Source organism: Rhododendron vialii, chromosome 13a (genome assembly GCF_030253575.1).
Source record: "Rhododendron vialii isolate Sample 1 chromosome 13a, ASM3025357v1".
Classification (NCBI taxonomy): Eukaryota; Viridiplantae; Streptophyta; class Magnoliopsida; order Ericales; family Ericaceae; genus Rhododendron; species Rhododendron vialii.
This window is the reverse complement of record NC_080569.1, coordinates 11,827,131-11,841,061: the sequence shown is the minus strand read 5'-3', so window position 1 is coordinate 11,841,061 and position 13,931 is coordinate 11,827,131. Positions and strand designations below refer to the sequence as shown.

The 13,931-nt window shown below is 38.1% G+C and overlaps 1 long non-coding RNA gene and 1 pseudogene across 1 annotated transcript; both read right to left on the bottom strand.

The window, feature by feature from the left end:
• Window positions 1-1,383: 1,383 nt before the first annotated feature.
• On the bottom strand, window positions 1,384-3,326 carry LOC131313878 (uncharacterized; annotated as a pseudogene).
• Window positions 3,327-6,061: 2,735 nt separating this feature from the next.
• On the bottom strand, window positions 6,062-8,107 carry LOC131314991 (uncharacterized). Its single transcript, XR_009196559.1, has 2 exons — window positions 7,650-8,107; window positions 6,062-7,182 (listed from the first exon to the last, which is right to left on the bottom strand). It is a non-coding gene; the product is annotated as an uncharacterized LOC131314991 (long non-coding RNA).
• Between the last annotated feature and the right edge of the window lie 5,824 nt (window positions 8,108-13,931).

The following is a 13,931-nucleotide window of genomic DNA, read 5'->3' as shown; positions in this document are numbered from 1 at the left end:
GATACTTAATTTGTTGAGCAATGTAAAATGTGGTTATCAAATCTACTTAATCATTTATTACTTAATTGATTCAGTTTTAAGTACTGAATTTAGGTTATCAAACAACTCCTAAAATAAGAGCTTATTTTTTGAATTAAGGGAAAATGACGGCTAAGGACGTGTTTTGATAATTAATACCCGCCAATGACAAGTTAAGAACATTTGTTAATGCTGAAAATGTCCTTGAAGGGTATTAATTATCAAAACACGTTCTGGGCCGTCATTTTCCCTTGAATTAAAAGGTGATGTATTACAAGAGAATGACATATCTCATGAAAACAGAAAGGGTTAAATACCTAGATACCCCTCGAACTATTCATGTTTGTCTCGCTCACCCGCTTATAGAATTTTGCCTACGGCCAGACCCCCTCATTAAAGTTTCCATTTGGAGGACCTAACTCCATTGGATGGAAAGAATGAAAAGACCATCTTGCCCTTACATATATATACCCAAAATAGTCATTCCTCACTTCTCTCTCTGTGTGTCAATTGAAATCCCAATTGAAATCCCCACCACCATTAACGCCATCCACCTCCACCTCTTTCCAACCACCACTACCACCCGCCACCACACTTCTTTGCTGCGATTACACAACGTCTTTCTCCGACTCGTCTCCGTGCACGATGACAAAAAGAATCCTTTGAGTCCTAGGGCACAGAACCTTCTCAAGTTGAAGAGGTCGCGTTGGATGTAGGAGAGCGAAAGAAAGGAGGGAGGGTCCAGAGAGGGCAGTAAGGGTTCCGAATGAATTGTTGTCGAGTTGGGTCTGGATCCAGCAGAGATCTTGGATGTCGAACTTGGAGTCGTGATCGAAGTCGAGGAAGAGAATGGGGGATTTGTTAATGAGGGGGTGGAGGAGGGCGATGTGGCCCTGGCAGTTGCCGGCAGCGAAGAGGGGAGGAGAGAAAAGGGTGGTGGGAGGAGGAGAGAGAGGATGGGGCAACCAAAGGAGGGAGGTGAGGATGGGGGATAGAGAGGAGTGGAAGGAGGGAGGTGATGAGCTAGAGGGAGAGGGAGTAGAGGATGGTGAGGGTGGAACTATTGGCAAGGAGGTTGGAAGGGTGGAGGTCGGTGGTGGAGGAGGTTGGAAGGGTGGGGCAAATATTAGGGGCGATATAGGAACATTTTATTATTTTTGTAATAATTTTGTCCAAAATTTTAACATTTATAAACAGAACCCTAACGGAAGGTGTGTATAGGACAAAAAAACCTTTGCTCAGGGGGCTGGCCGTAGGCAAAATTCTATGAGGGGGTGAGCGAGACAAACAGGAATAGTTCAAGGGGTGTCCCGGTATTTAACCCAAACGGAAAATAAGTACTTCAAAATAAGAACCTTAGCGGAACAGAGCCAAATTAATTTTGTTCATCGACAAAATTTGACCAATTGACACCCAAAAAAAAGTACAAAGGCGACCGACTAAACTAGATGTGGTTAAATAGCACAATCTATTAGATCACTTACATGACCTCCGTAGTTGTAGTAGGTTGTGACCCAGTGGGGACGCGGTGGGACCCGTACAAACTTATGCAATCCATGGTGCATTGCGTTAGATTGAAAGGCGCTTGTGGAAACTGATAGGGTCGTCGGTGCCACGGCCGATGGGTAACACCATCTCACTACATGTCTACACTATTATTCAATTACAATTAGAAAATGGAAAAGAACCTCACAAACTACAATCACAAAAGAAGAAAGTGACATTTTGTTTGTAAATATTACGAGTTTTGTAGGATAAGGGCAGCCAGAAATGGGCAATTTACGAGCAAGTCTTGAATTTACGGTTTTATATATTGGTGGCTTGATTGTACGTATCAAAAATAGGGATCAAGACCTTTTTTATATTGTTCCACTTTGGTTGGAAAAAGTATATTCATGTGAATGAGTTATTCCTGGAAGATCTTAGTCTCCAAGTTCTAATTTCATAAAATTGGGCCTAAAGTACAAAAGTTTGAGTTCGAATTGTCCAATTTCACGTATAAATCACTAATGAAATGGCAATAAAGTATATATACATATCACTCCTAAATTATGTTTGATGTCTCACTTTGGTTATTAATATTTCGATACGGTTACATTTTAAACTTGGATAGAGACAAATGCAGGAAAATGGAGCGAGGAAAAAAATTGACCAAATTAAAACTTTGAACTACAAAGTAACAAAAAATCTAGAGGAAAATTGTCGTTTGCATTTTATCCTTACTTTTTAGTAAGAGACAAGGTACTCACAAGGATATAAAACTAGAGAAAAACTTGTTTTCGGTTGTGCTGTAAACACACTAAATCGTAACCGTCCAAAAGTGTTCTGAACGGTCTGGATGTTAATGAAACTTTTCCCTGGAAAAGTTAAACTTTTCCGGGAAAGAGTTAAACTTTTCCAGGAAAAGGTTTCATTAAGATCCGGACCGTACAGAACACTTTTGGACGGCTTTTATTGGTTGGTGCTTCTACAGCACGGCCAGAAACAAGACCATCTCATAAAACTATGTAAACTTACTTGCCAATTCCATCCTATATCTATTTCCGAAAGAATATCGCTTTTCATGAACGGGATAACATGGCTGTTCCGGTGTATAGGCAACAAGGCCTGCAAATATCTGGTCAAGAATATCAGTTCTTTCATTTGCTCCATCAATTCCCCCACAGACCACTGTAACAGGATATAATGGTGGATGATTACATTGAGCTGCAACGGCATACATATTGTCCAAGTAGTTCTTGAGTTCCTTAGAATTGTTCAAGTGCCTGAAAAAAAAATTAGGACAACAGTGGGAAAAGCACTAATTAAAGAAATTAAATACAAGTAAATTTACGATAAGGGTAGCTAGAAATGTGGAATTTACAAGCAAGTCTTGAATTTTTGGCTCAAGATTGAGAGACTGGGGATTGGAAGCAACTCTATCGATTTCGGACCACGACTTTCGTATTGTTTCGTAGCAAGTCTCACTTACTTCCTGCAAAAGTATCCCATAATTACTAATGTGATATGAAAAAAAAAAATTGCTTTTGGTTGATTTTAGAATGAAAAAAACAGCATAAAATATGTTTAGAAATAGTTACTTTGAAATCCTTGGTGACAATTGAATAGTATCCATTTTCTGATGAGGCCATAGCCCCAAGGGCAATATGGAGATACTTTAGCCGGAACCATGAAGCTATACATGCGCCTTCTCCAGCCCCTCATAGGCATCTTAAAAACCGGCTTCTGGTCCACACAGGCACCACTTATCTACTACTTGCACTTAAAGTAAAGTAGTGTGATGTATCTTCGACTTGCCCAAAGGACATATACTTTACCAAAAAGGATACGAATAATAGGAAAACCATATTGCATCATTGTTAAACAGAACCCGGCACTGCATTTAACAAGAATAGAAATAATTGCATTCAGAAGATGGAGATGTTGCATGATGGTCAACTAGGTAGAAAATTTCAAAACCTTTTCAGGTACTTCACTAAAAAGCAGAACTCGCCTCCTAGTAAAGTCAAGAACAATCAAATACATCATTTGGATACAATCAGTTTCCTCAAGGCTCAGTACAAATACCCGTAAACATATACATTAAAATCCGTATGGTAGAGACAATCTGGAGAAGTTCAGAAGTCAGAAAAAATTAGAACCTTGTATGTATTGTCCTTAATAAAAGAAAATTTTACTCCAAACTAAATGTGTAAGAGAAAGCATGAACAACTACACGATATGTTCATACTTCAACATTATTAACATGAAGGTACACGCGATGCATGTGTGAGGAATACAATCAAGTAAGACAAAAAATCAGTACTTCAAATTAGAAGAGTAAAAACTTCAAAATTTTCAGATGCAAAAGAACAAAAGACCAATAAAACATAGCATGTAAAATTACCAGTTAGCTCATAAATAGCGGGTATGGAAAAATAGTTGTGTTAGAAACTTCGATTTCTGTTGTTGCACACAGATATGCCTTATACATGAGAGCATTAAAGGGGGCACTGAGAAATTTCTAATTGCAAGACTGTGTACATACAAACAAGAGTTTATATCATAGCTTAGTCGTTAATCGAAAGCACACAATAAAGGCCAAACATAGATCAAACAAGCAACATTTTTAAGAAATTACAGCCGCAATCCTACAGTAGCTTAGGCACCCAATAATGTCCAAGAACAAACATCCTCCCCATCGAAAGAAGGATATCCGAGAGAGAGAGAGAGAGAGAGAGAGAGAGAGAGAGCCGTGACTATAGGAAGATGAGGAACATAATACCTTTTTGTTTTGCAATTGCAAAAGCCTTAGCAAGCTATTAATATAAATCAACATTATGTCAATCAATGTTGGAGTGAAAGGGACCTCCATCTGATTTTTATAGACTTAGAAAAAGCCTACGAAATGGTGCCCAGGGGCATCATATGGTGGGTTTTGGAGCGAAAGGGAGTGACAAAAGGATATATTGATGCAGTTAGAGACATGTATGAAAGTGCCGTCACTACTATAAGATCACCAGTAGGGGAAACAAGTTGGATATGGGGAAACAAGTGAATATCCAACTACATTAGGGCTACACCAAGGGTCAGCTTTGAGCCCTTATCTTTTTGCCTTAGTTACGGATGAGTTGACTAGACATATTTAGGATGATACGTGGTGTATGTTGTTTGCAGATGATATAGTCTTAGTGGATGAAACTGCAAGAGGGGTTAGTGCTAAATTAGAAATTTGGAGAGAAGCACTAAAGACCAAAGGATTTAGAATAAGAGTAAAACTGAGTATATGCATTATAAGTTTAGTGGAAGAAGTGAGGATTTAGAATCAGGAGATACCAAAAAGTGAGCATTTTAGGTACTTAGGTTCAATTATTAACAAGGATGGAGAGATTACAGATGACGTAACCTATAAGATCCAAATTGGGTGGCTCAAGTGGAGAGCCACTTTTGGTGTATTGTGTGATCAAAGTATACCTGTAAAATTGAAAGGAAATTTTTATAGAACTGCTACATGATCAACGATGCTATACAAAACGGAGTGTTGACCTATCAAGAAAAAACGAGTGAGATAAGTGTAGCTGAAATGAGGATGTTGAGAAGGGTGTATGATAAGACTAGGAGAGATAGAATTAGAAACGAAACTATTCGTGAGATAGTAAGAATTATACCTATACAGGATAAGTTGAGAGAAAATAGACTAAGGTGTTTTGGTCATACTTACCATAGACCTGCAGACGCAGTAGTGAAAAAGACTAACATAAAAGTAGTATAGATACTAGGGCTTGGGGAGGACTAAGGAGGAAGATCTAAACTGACATTGGATGCCATGATACGAAATCATTTGGGCTTACTAAATCTAAGTGAATAGTAGCCCTAGACAAAGCTCAATGGAAAAATAGCATTCATGTAGCCAACCCCAATTGATTGGGACACAATGCGCAGTTTGGTTTGGATACCAATTAATCAATCACAAGTAAACCAAATTGCCCTCAATTTCTTTGCCCTGACATAATAAAACTGAATACATCGAACATTTTGCAAGAACTCATAAGAAAGATATGTATCCTACCATCATGCTTGCAATAACCACCCATTAATTAACTTGGACAAATTCGTTTGACAATGACCAGGTTCCACTACCTGAATTTAAACAAGAATGAATATAAAAAGGAACCTCTTTGAACAAATAATTGAAGGGTTTGTTTGGATCCCGTATTTTGCAAGAAAAATGAATATAAGAATGTTGAAGGAAAAGATACATTCTAAATCCCATAATTTATTGGGTGGAATAGGAAAACAAGAAAAACGGAGAACGATTTATCATTAAACTTCTCCCCCATCTTTTCCGTTCATTCTTATTTCCTTTTACCCCTATTTTTCTCTTCAAACCAAATATAAGAATGTTTTTCAAACCCTTTTTCTCTTTCCTTTTCCTTCGCAAAATCCTGATCCAAACATAGCCTATCAAATTCTACTACTCCGAAAATGCCACATCATCCTGCAAGCTTTTTATTATAGCTTAGTAAGAAATTCAACATACTTCCAAAAAATGAAAGCAAAATCAAAGAAAGATAAGATAAAAACTTCCATACCATGCTCATAAAAAGGGCTATTTGAAAAGTCGTCAAACTTGGTACAAACGCTACACTTGTTCATTGACAAAAAGGAGCAATATAAATGGGTACCTTGAGCTGGATACCCATTCTGAGCAAATTTCATCAAGCCTGATGCTGCGGTTGTTGCTCCCTCCTTCATCTCCTCTGTCCCGCTGCTGTTCTCCTTCTCGTTGTTGCTGTCTCCGTTTGGCTCTCTCCTCCCGTCCTTGATTTTCCGACTGCCGGTTGTACTGTTGAGGCAGCCGGTTGTGCTTAACGGCTAGGTTGTTCTCCTTGGGGGTGGAGCTGTCTGTCTCACGCAGGTCTTTCTCCTGGGTTCGACCGGTTCTTTGCCTAACGGTTTGCGATGCAGCGGCAGCTGTAGGTGGCTCTGGTGGGTTCCTCTGGCTGTCAGCTTTATGGTGGACAGTGGTGTTGCGGCTGTGGGTTCAATAGTGAGGGTTGAGTGGTGTTTGGTGGGGGCAACAGTTGTTGTAGCTAGGGTTTGCAGTATGGGCTTTATTTGTTGGGCTTGTCCTAGGTTATTTGAGCTTTTAGGCCTCTTGGATGTTGGGTTGTGTCCCACTTGCTTTAACTGTTTTATCTGGGCTTTTAGGCTTTTAGGTGTTGGGGCTTTGTCCCCATTGGGTGTTGCCTTGGTTGGCTTCTTGCCAATCAAGGGTTTGGGTCTCGGATAGGACTATTTGTCCTCTTCTTGTTCTATTAATCTTTGTAACAATGTCAAAGATTAATAAAATTTCTTTTTCGCCATTCAAAAAAAAATGAAAAGGGATGACTGAAGTACCATATTCTCCTGCCTGTTAATTTTACTACTGTTGCACATAACCCATTGCAATGGACACATTCCCAACAAGACACTGCTAAAAACCAATACCACACTAACAATTTACGTTTTATTTTTTGCCCCGATAACAATATAGAAAACGCTTCAAAAGGTTAAAAGCAAAAAAAGGATAACAAAACAAAACAAAAACCTTTAAGACTCACTTACCTAGTTCCCTGTAAGAGAGAAATCTAGGAGATCTTAATCAAGTTTTCGCTCATCATCGCTTGAATCGGCAAATTCAAGCTTGAAAAATGATATCAAGATAGGCACAAAGTTTACATCAGAAATCTGTTATTCTGTCTATTCCAAACATGAGCTGTAGTTTTTTTTTTTCTACAGTTAGCATAAACAGAACTGTGGAAGCTTATTAGGAAAAAAGTTTGTTGTTATCAAAGGATCATGATAGCTAACAAACAAACGCATATAGTTTAGCAGGGATAAAATGCACCCAAACCAGTATAAAAATGAATCTTTGAAAATAAAAATATTTTTGTCTGTTTGGCCCAACTAAAAGTTTTGCTAAATTGCTTTTTGACTAAAGTCAACCCCTTTTAACATAGATTTGCACATTTAGTCCAAACAACATAGCTAAACTTTTGCCAAAAAGACATCAACAAATTTAGACATGCCAAACCCACTAGACTCTGCAAAAAAAAAAAGGGAGGGGGCGATGCTACAAAATTTCAAGCTATTTTATGCGTTGTACGCACCTTTGCTATAAAATTTCAAGCCATTTTATCATCTTCTTGCGTCATCGTCACGCCTTCTAGCATCAAGCCGTATGGAGAGAAACCTCAGTTATATGGCTGGCGATGCTGCGATTTTCGGTCACTAATTCCTTTGTCGCCAACCCTTGAATATTAAATTCTCAGCCCTCCATGAATTAGGAGTTGATAAGAGATTAGAGGTTTCATTTTACAGAACCGCAAATATCGGTTACTCTTGGAAAAGAATCTAACCCAAACATAGAGCAAGCAGCCTCATACATTTTGATCTCGGAAACAGCAGCTCATATCCAGACTCTTAGCCCTCCAAAAGTTGGAGTTGAAGGAGTGATCAGAGATACCAATATTAGCAAACAAAAAACAAGTTGCTTCCCAAAGATCTCTTAGCCCTCCACAATCTTGGGAGTTGAAAGAGATGTCATAACTTCCTGAAAACTCTTATCCCTCCAGCCTCATACATTTTGATCTCGGAAACAGCAGAACATATCCAAACTCTTAGCCCTCCAAAAGTTGGAGTTGAAAGAGTGATCAGAAATACCAATATTATCATACAAAACAAAACTACTTCCCAAAGATCTCTTAGCCCTCCACATAGTAGGAGTTGAAAGAGATGTCATAACACAAAGATCAGTTCTTCCTGGAAACTCTTAGCCCTCCAAAACATTGGAGTTGAAAGAATTACAGCATCTTCATGCAAAACATCAAAATCTCCAATAAAAATACATCAACCCATATTGCATCAGAAGATAAAACAAGATCTCTTAGCCCTCCAAAGAAACTAGGAGTTGCAAAAGAGATAAACACAGAAAGCACCAATCACACTAGAACACAAGACACCAAAACAGACTCGAGACACAAGACACAGGACACAAGACTCTAAAACAGGACATAAACAAGAAACACCAGGACATAAGACACAAGACACAAACAAACCCAAACCAAAACAACCCACAAGAACAACCCAACCCAAACTAGAAAAAACAGCCAAGAAACAAAACCGAGAAGAGACAACCCACCAAAAGAAGCCAAGACAAAACAAAGAAAAAACCAAGACCCCACAGACAAGAACCCAACACAACAGAAACACCACCCAAACAAAACACAAAAAACAGAACTCAGATTTTGATCTTCTTAATCCCATCCAGATTCCTTTTAAAATCCTCCACAGAATAATCCTTGACGTTCTACTTTCCTTTGATCCATAGTGCCATTCTTGTTTTGATGAGATCAACCACCTACGCTTTCTCCCAAGTTTTACTATTAAATACAAAATTATTCCAGCAGGTCCAAATAGACCATAATACTGCATAGAAACATGCCAACCAGCATAGCCTTTCCAGGTTTTTGAATTTAGCATCCCACCATAATCACCTTAACCCATCCAAATTAACAAGGCAAACCCACACCAAACCCCACCAAAGAATCTCAGTCTGAGATTCTCAGACCAAATTTCCCAAGGATACATGCACTGTAAGAGTAAATGGTTTGGTGTTTCTGCATTTGAATTGCATAATGGACATTGTTCCTAGGTTTGAGACAAAATTCCCCTTCTGACCAACACTGCTCTGGATGCAATGCTGCCTTGCATAGCTAACCAAGTGAAAAGTTCAATCTTTGGAGGGCAGATGTTTTTCCAAATGGAAAATAGACCTTTTTCTTCCATATACAGCTGCTGCTCCCATTTTGTGTAAACTGATTTTACAGAAAATACTTTATCATTGCTCCATTTCCATCGCATTGAATTGCGTGTAACAAGTAGTAAAATACAAAAGTCCAATATAGTAGTCAAACATAGGGAATAATCCCAAAAATACCCCATGGAGAAAGTCACAATAGTATAATCACAAGGGACAAATAGTTATGTACAGGGAAGGAAGTGGGCCAAAACTGTATATGTTGCTGCCAATTTGAGTGCGAATGGAAGAAATTCTGATGGAGGACCGGATATTCCAAAAGTTTTTGCGTGGGACAAAAAAATTCAAACGAAAATGCAAATCATAAAAGTGGGAAAGAGAGAGGGGATGGGGAAATCCCAGTTTACTCCATACAGAACATTGAGGCAATTCAAATATACACACACACACACAAGTGGTAGTTAAAAGGCAGTCTAGGTATGATTAAAAAAAAAACTGATATGGCTTCAGAAAGAGGCAAACACCAACTTGTGTTGTCCCTTCATATTAGTATAGCTTTCCATTTTTCACAACAAAAATGAATACAAAGCTGAAACTCTAATCCCGAATACACAAGTTGGACAAAATTGTGAACATAATTATTGTCAAAGTGTCAAACATAACCTGAAATCATAAATTTAAAAAAGAAGAAGAAAAATTGAGGTCATCCGTCTCTTTTTCTTAACAAATAAGCTTAAACACCCCAAAAATGCTCAAAACTTGTACTAGTATATGTAAAAGCAAGAATGAGGCAAGCAAAAATAGTAACTGGATGAAGCACATGTGAAATGATATTTTCCAAGGAGTAAAATCTTTTGAAAGTCTGAAAGCAATTTATGGTTCAGTGTTACTTCAAATGCAACAAAGTTGACTAGTACATTACACAATTTCCAAATGTTAAGTACTTTCAAACAACTATTAATGTAGGGAGGTATTCCCGAACAAGTACAAAACGAGCCCGAGCACGGTCAAAGAAAAGGTCAACACGCTATGGACCAGTGACATGAGAAGTCAATGGTCCAGAGAGGTTGTACGATTCTCGGTGCAAAAACACGAGATGTTATTGGACCAAATACAATTGATGCCACTATTTAAGAAACTTGTTCGGCAAGAGAGAGCCGAACAGGAGGAGAGCTTCTTAGAAGGGATATGGTCCAAGAAGTTTTCTTAGGACCAGTTACATGTGAAGTGACTGGTCCAGGCCGTCTGTTCGGCCATGAGATGGCCGAACAAAGAGAGAAGTCCTATTTGAGGGAACATTCTAGAAGGGTCCAGAATCACTGGTATTCCGTTAAGGGATGAGATCCCAAGAATATAGGATCTAAGAAAGATACCCAACGAGTATGGGATGTTCGGCTTGTTATGGAAAGAGTCCTACAAGGATTAAGGAAATAAACTGATAAGGGAACGAGAATACTTGATATCCTGGGTTTCCTATACGAGTTAGGAATCCTATGGCAACAGGAATGCTTGGGCAACAAGCATACGAAAATCTATAAATATGAGGTAAAACCTAGAGGAAAGAGGTACGCAATACATTGCATTATTCGATATTTACCTACTGATAATTAGGGTTCCATTAGTACAAAATACTAACAAAGGCATCGGAGGGCCTTTGCCACGAGAGGCAAAGGTGCACTCACTCCTTGTCTGTTTTGCAGGACAAGGGTTTCATTGACAAATTAGGGTTATGTTCAAAAGGCACGTGAAGCCGTTGCATTCCAGTACTATTCAGAGCACTACTTGAATTTGTCCACCTACAATTAACATACCCACTATCATAAACTCCAATTCACACACTCACGCTCAACGATTCCCAAAATATCTTGGGGAAGCATACATATTTTAGTTGAACCTCTTCATAGAACAGTGAGAAGAACTTACATTGGGCTATGTAGGCGGCAGTTGATTGCCTAAAAACTCATTCAATAAGCTCTTTGCTAGTGTAATCTTTGTGAACTATCCTTGAAGCGCAATACAAAAATAACAAATCAAGTACTATTTTGATCTATCGAGTGTTCAAATAGCATAACATGACCAAAAAGAGAGAAAAGGTTGACCAAAAGCAGGGGTATGAAACTTAAGTTGTAACCCCGAATGTTGAAGCTGTAATATAAATGTAGCCCTTCCGCTCCTCCCTGACTCCATTGTGTTCACAAACATCTTTCCCGCACATATATTCTCCTCAAATGATATACGCATCAAAATTCCCTTTCCCAACCAAACCACAATATGAACTACCTTGATTTTTCAAATGCAACTAGCCTTTTATATGATAGTCAATGATGTTATCTTGTACCCATAATTAATTGGACAATTGGATACCATTCGTTAATGAGATATCCCTACATAGAGATGACACAAGAGTGGTTGCACATTAACAAGCAAATTTCGATTATTATTTCAGTTTCCTTGTCGCATGTAATGCATAGAATGGTGAGATCTCAAACCTTTCTCATGTTGTGAATTAAAGAGGATAAAGCCAACAATCTTACAGGCAAATCAAGCCTATCCAATTACAACAGAAACAACTAAGACTAAGACGTATGGGAAGACTAAAGCAATGTCTAAGAGAGCTCCCAAAAATCAATCCTGAAACAGCAGCTAAAAACAACGCTAATGTGTCTATAAAGAAAAGCAAGTTGAGGGAAAAAAAGAAACAGAATCCACGTCAAAGCCCACTACCACTCTTAAACTTAAATTACCACATAGTCACCAAGGGAGTCATAATAGAGCAACAACATAGCACACTAAGAAACAATGAACACAACAAACGCGTGGCAAAATAACATCCATGTGAGGAAATAGAAGACAAAATGTTGACAACATGCTTAAATATCAGCCTGTCAAATTTTAAAAGTGGAAGTAACAAAATCTATACTACTTCTTTTAAATGTACGAAAGTGTTTTCTACTTTTTGTTTTGAACCAATGCAATTTTTGCAATAGTTGGTTTCCGCATGGTTTTTTGAAAGCAAACCGAACCAATGCGAGTTTTGAACCATTGCAACAGTTAATTTCCAAACCAATGCAACCTGTTCAAGCGTGACCCTTTGTGAACCAAGTCGTACCTATTCAGACAGTCACCTGTCCGCCTATTTAAATATCCAGCAATTTCATGCATCCAAAATTCAGAGAGCACACATGCACTTAGCATATATAGTCGAAGAGAGTTCTGCATGGTTTCAGTTTGTGGGCACGCATTTGAAGTGTTGTGTTTGTGTGCGTAAAGACTGTTGCATCCTGGAAGCGGACGTCCAGAATCGGGGACACCTTGGCGAGAGCGAAATATGCTTTAAGGATACAGTGATTTACCGCTGGACTCGATCTACTTCGTATTCTTTGGTGTCGGCATTTGTGAGTTATATTTTCCCGTTTACTACTCATGTTCTAATATGCTCGAACATTACTTTAATGGTATTTGTTTATAATTAGTTTGCCTATGTACTTACTTTCTCCCGAATCTCTGTTTTTACATTGGGTTAATTAATTAGTTTCTTGCAGACAATTACATATTAGTATTTAAAGGTGCCTTTGGCTCCTTCTATACTATATGTATATATCTCTATGTGAGAAAGAACTTTTAGGTATGTTCATTTCTCCTTTGGTAGGTTCATAGATTTTTCTATCATTTAACTGTCACTTGATTTTTGAAATACCATCTGATGGCATTAGGACTTTAATACGTGAGAAGAATTCTTTATTTATATCGTAGTTCCTCCATTTGGACTTCAATGATAAAATGGTGATAATAGAAAGTAAAGATGGTTCGGTTAACACTCAAACAACGAAGGTGCATTTTAATTGATCACATCAAAAATCCCAAAACAAAGGCACATATCCTCACTTTTTTTCCCTTTGATTTTTATGTTAAGTGCCAATTGTGGTCATTATCATGCTTTGTGTTATTTTTCTGTTACTTTCTTGAAGTCGGTGTTCCATAACTTAACAATTGTCCAAAGGAAATATAAAATTGTGCGTAATTCTTATGTTTAGCTTTTGTCACATTGGATGTCATCTGTTGACCTACTATTTTTGGTAGATATACTATATATTCGTCCATCAAAATTGAAGTCAGGAATGAAAAGAGACTGAAGGTAGAAATCCATTGGAAGTGAAGCCCAAATGTGTATGAAGGTAATATTCGAAGACCATAAAGTGGAACTTGTCATTTCCAAGTGTTTACCGGCATGTACGATAAAAAAATGCATATCCTTTTTTCCTTCTTGTTTTGTTGTTTAAAGTGGTGAACACCTTGACTAGCTTAATGCCTTTTGGCTATAGTACATTGGACTCTACCAGCTATTGGAAAAACTATTAGACTAGATCAAAGGAGTAGATTGATCATCAGCTGTAGGCCGTAGCTGCAATATAAGAAACAACAAATGGAGTTTGTACTTCAACCGGTGCTTGTTCAGTCCCACCTTCATGTTGATTCGAGGCATTTTCCTACTTCCAGGTAAAAATGGAAAAGGTTGGTCGTAGATCAGGTATTTTTTTTCCCGAAAATTGCTAGGATACAAAAAGGTTAGCAAGTTAGAGTTCCAAATAGGAGTATTTACGTACCTCCATAAGTTTGAAGTTGTGACATTTGA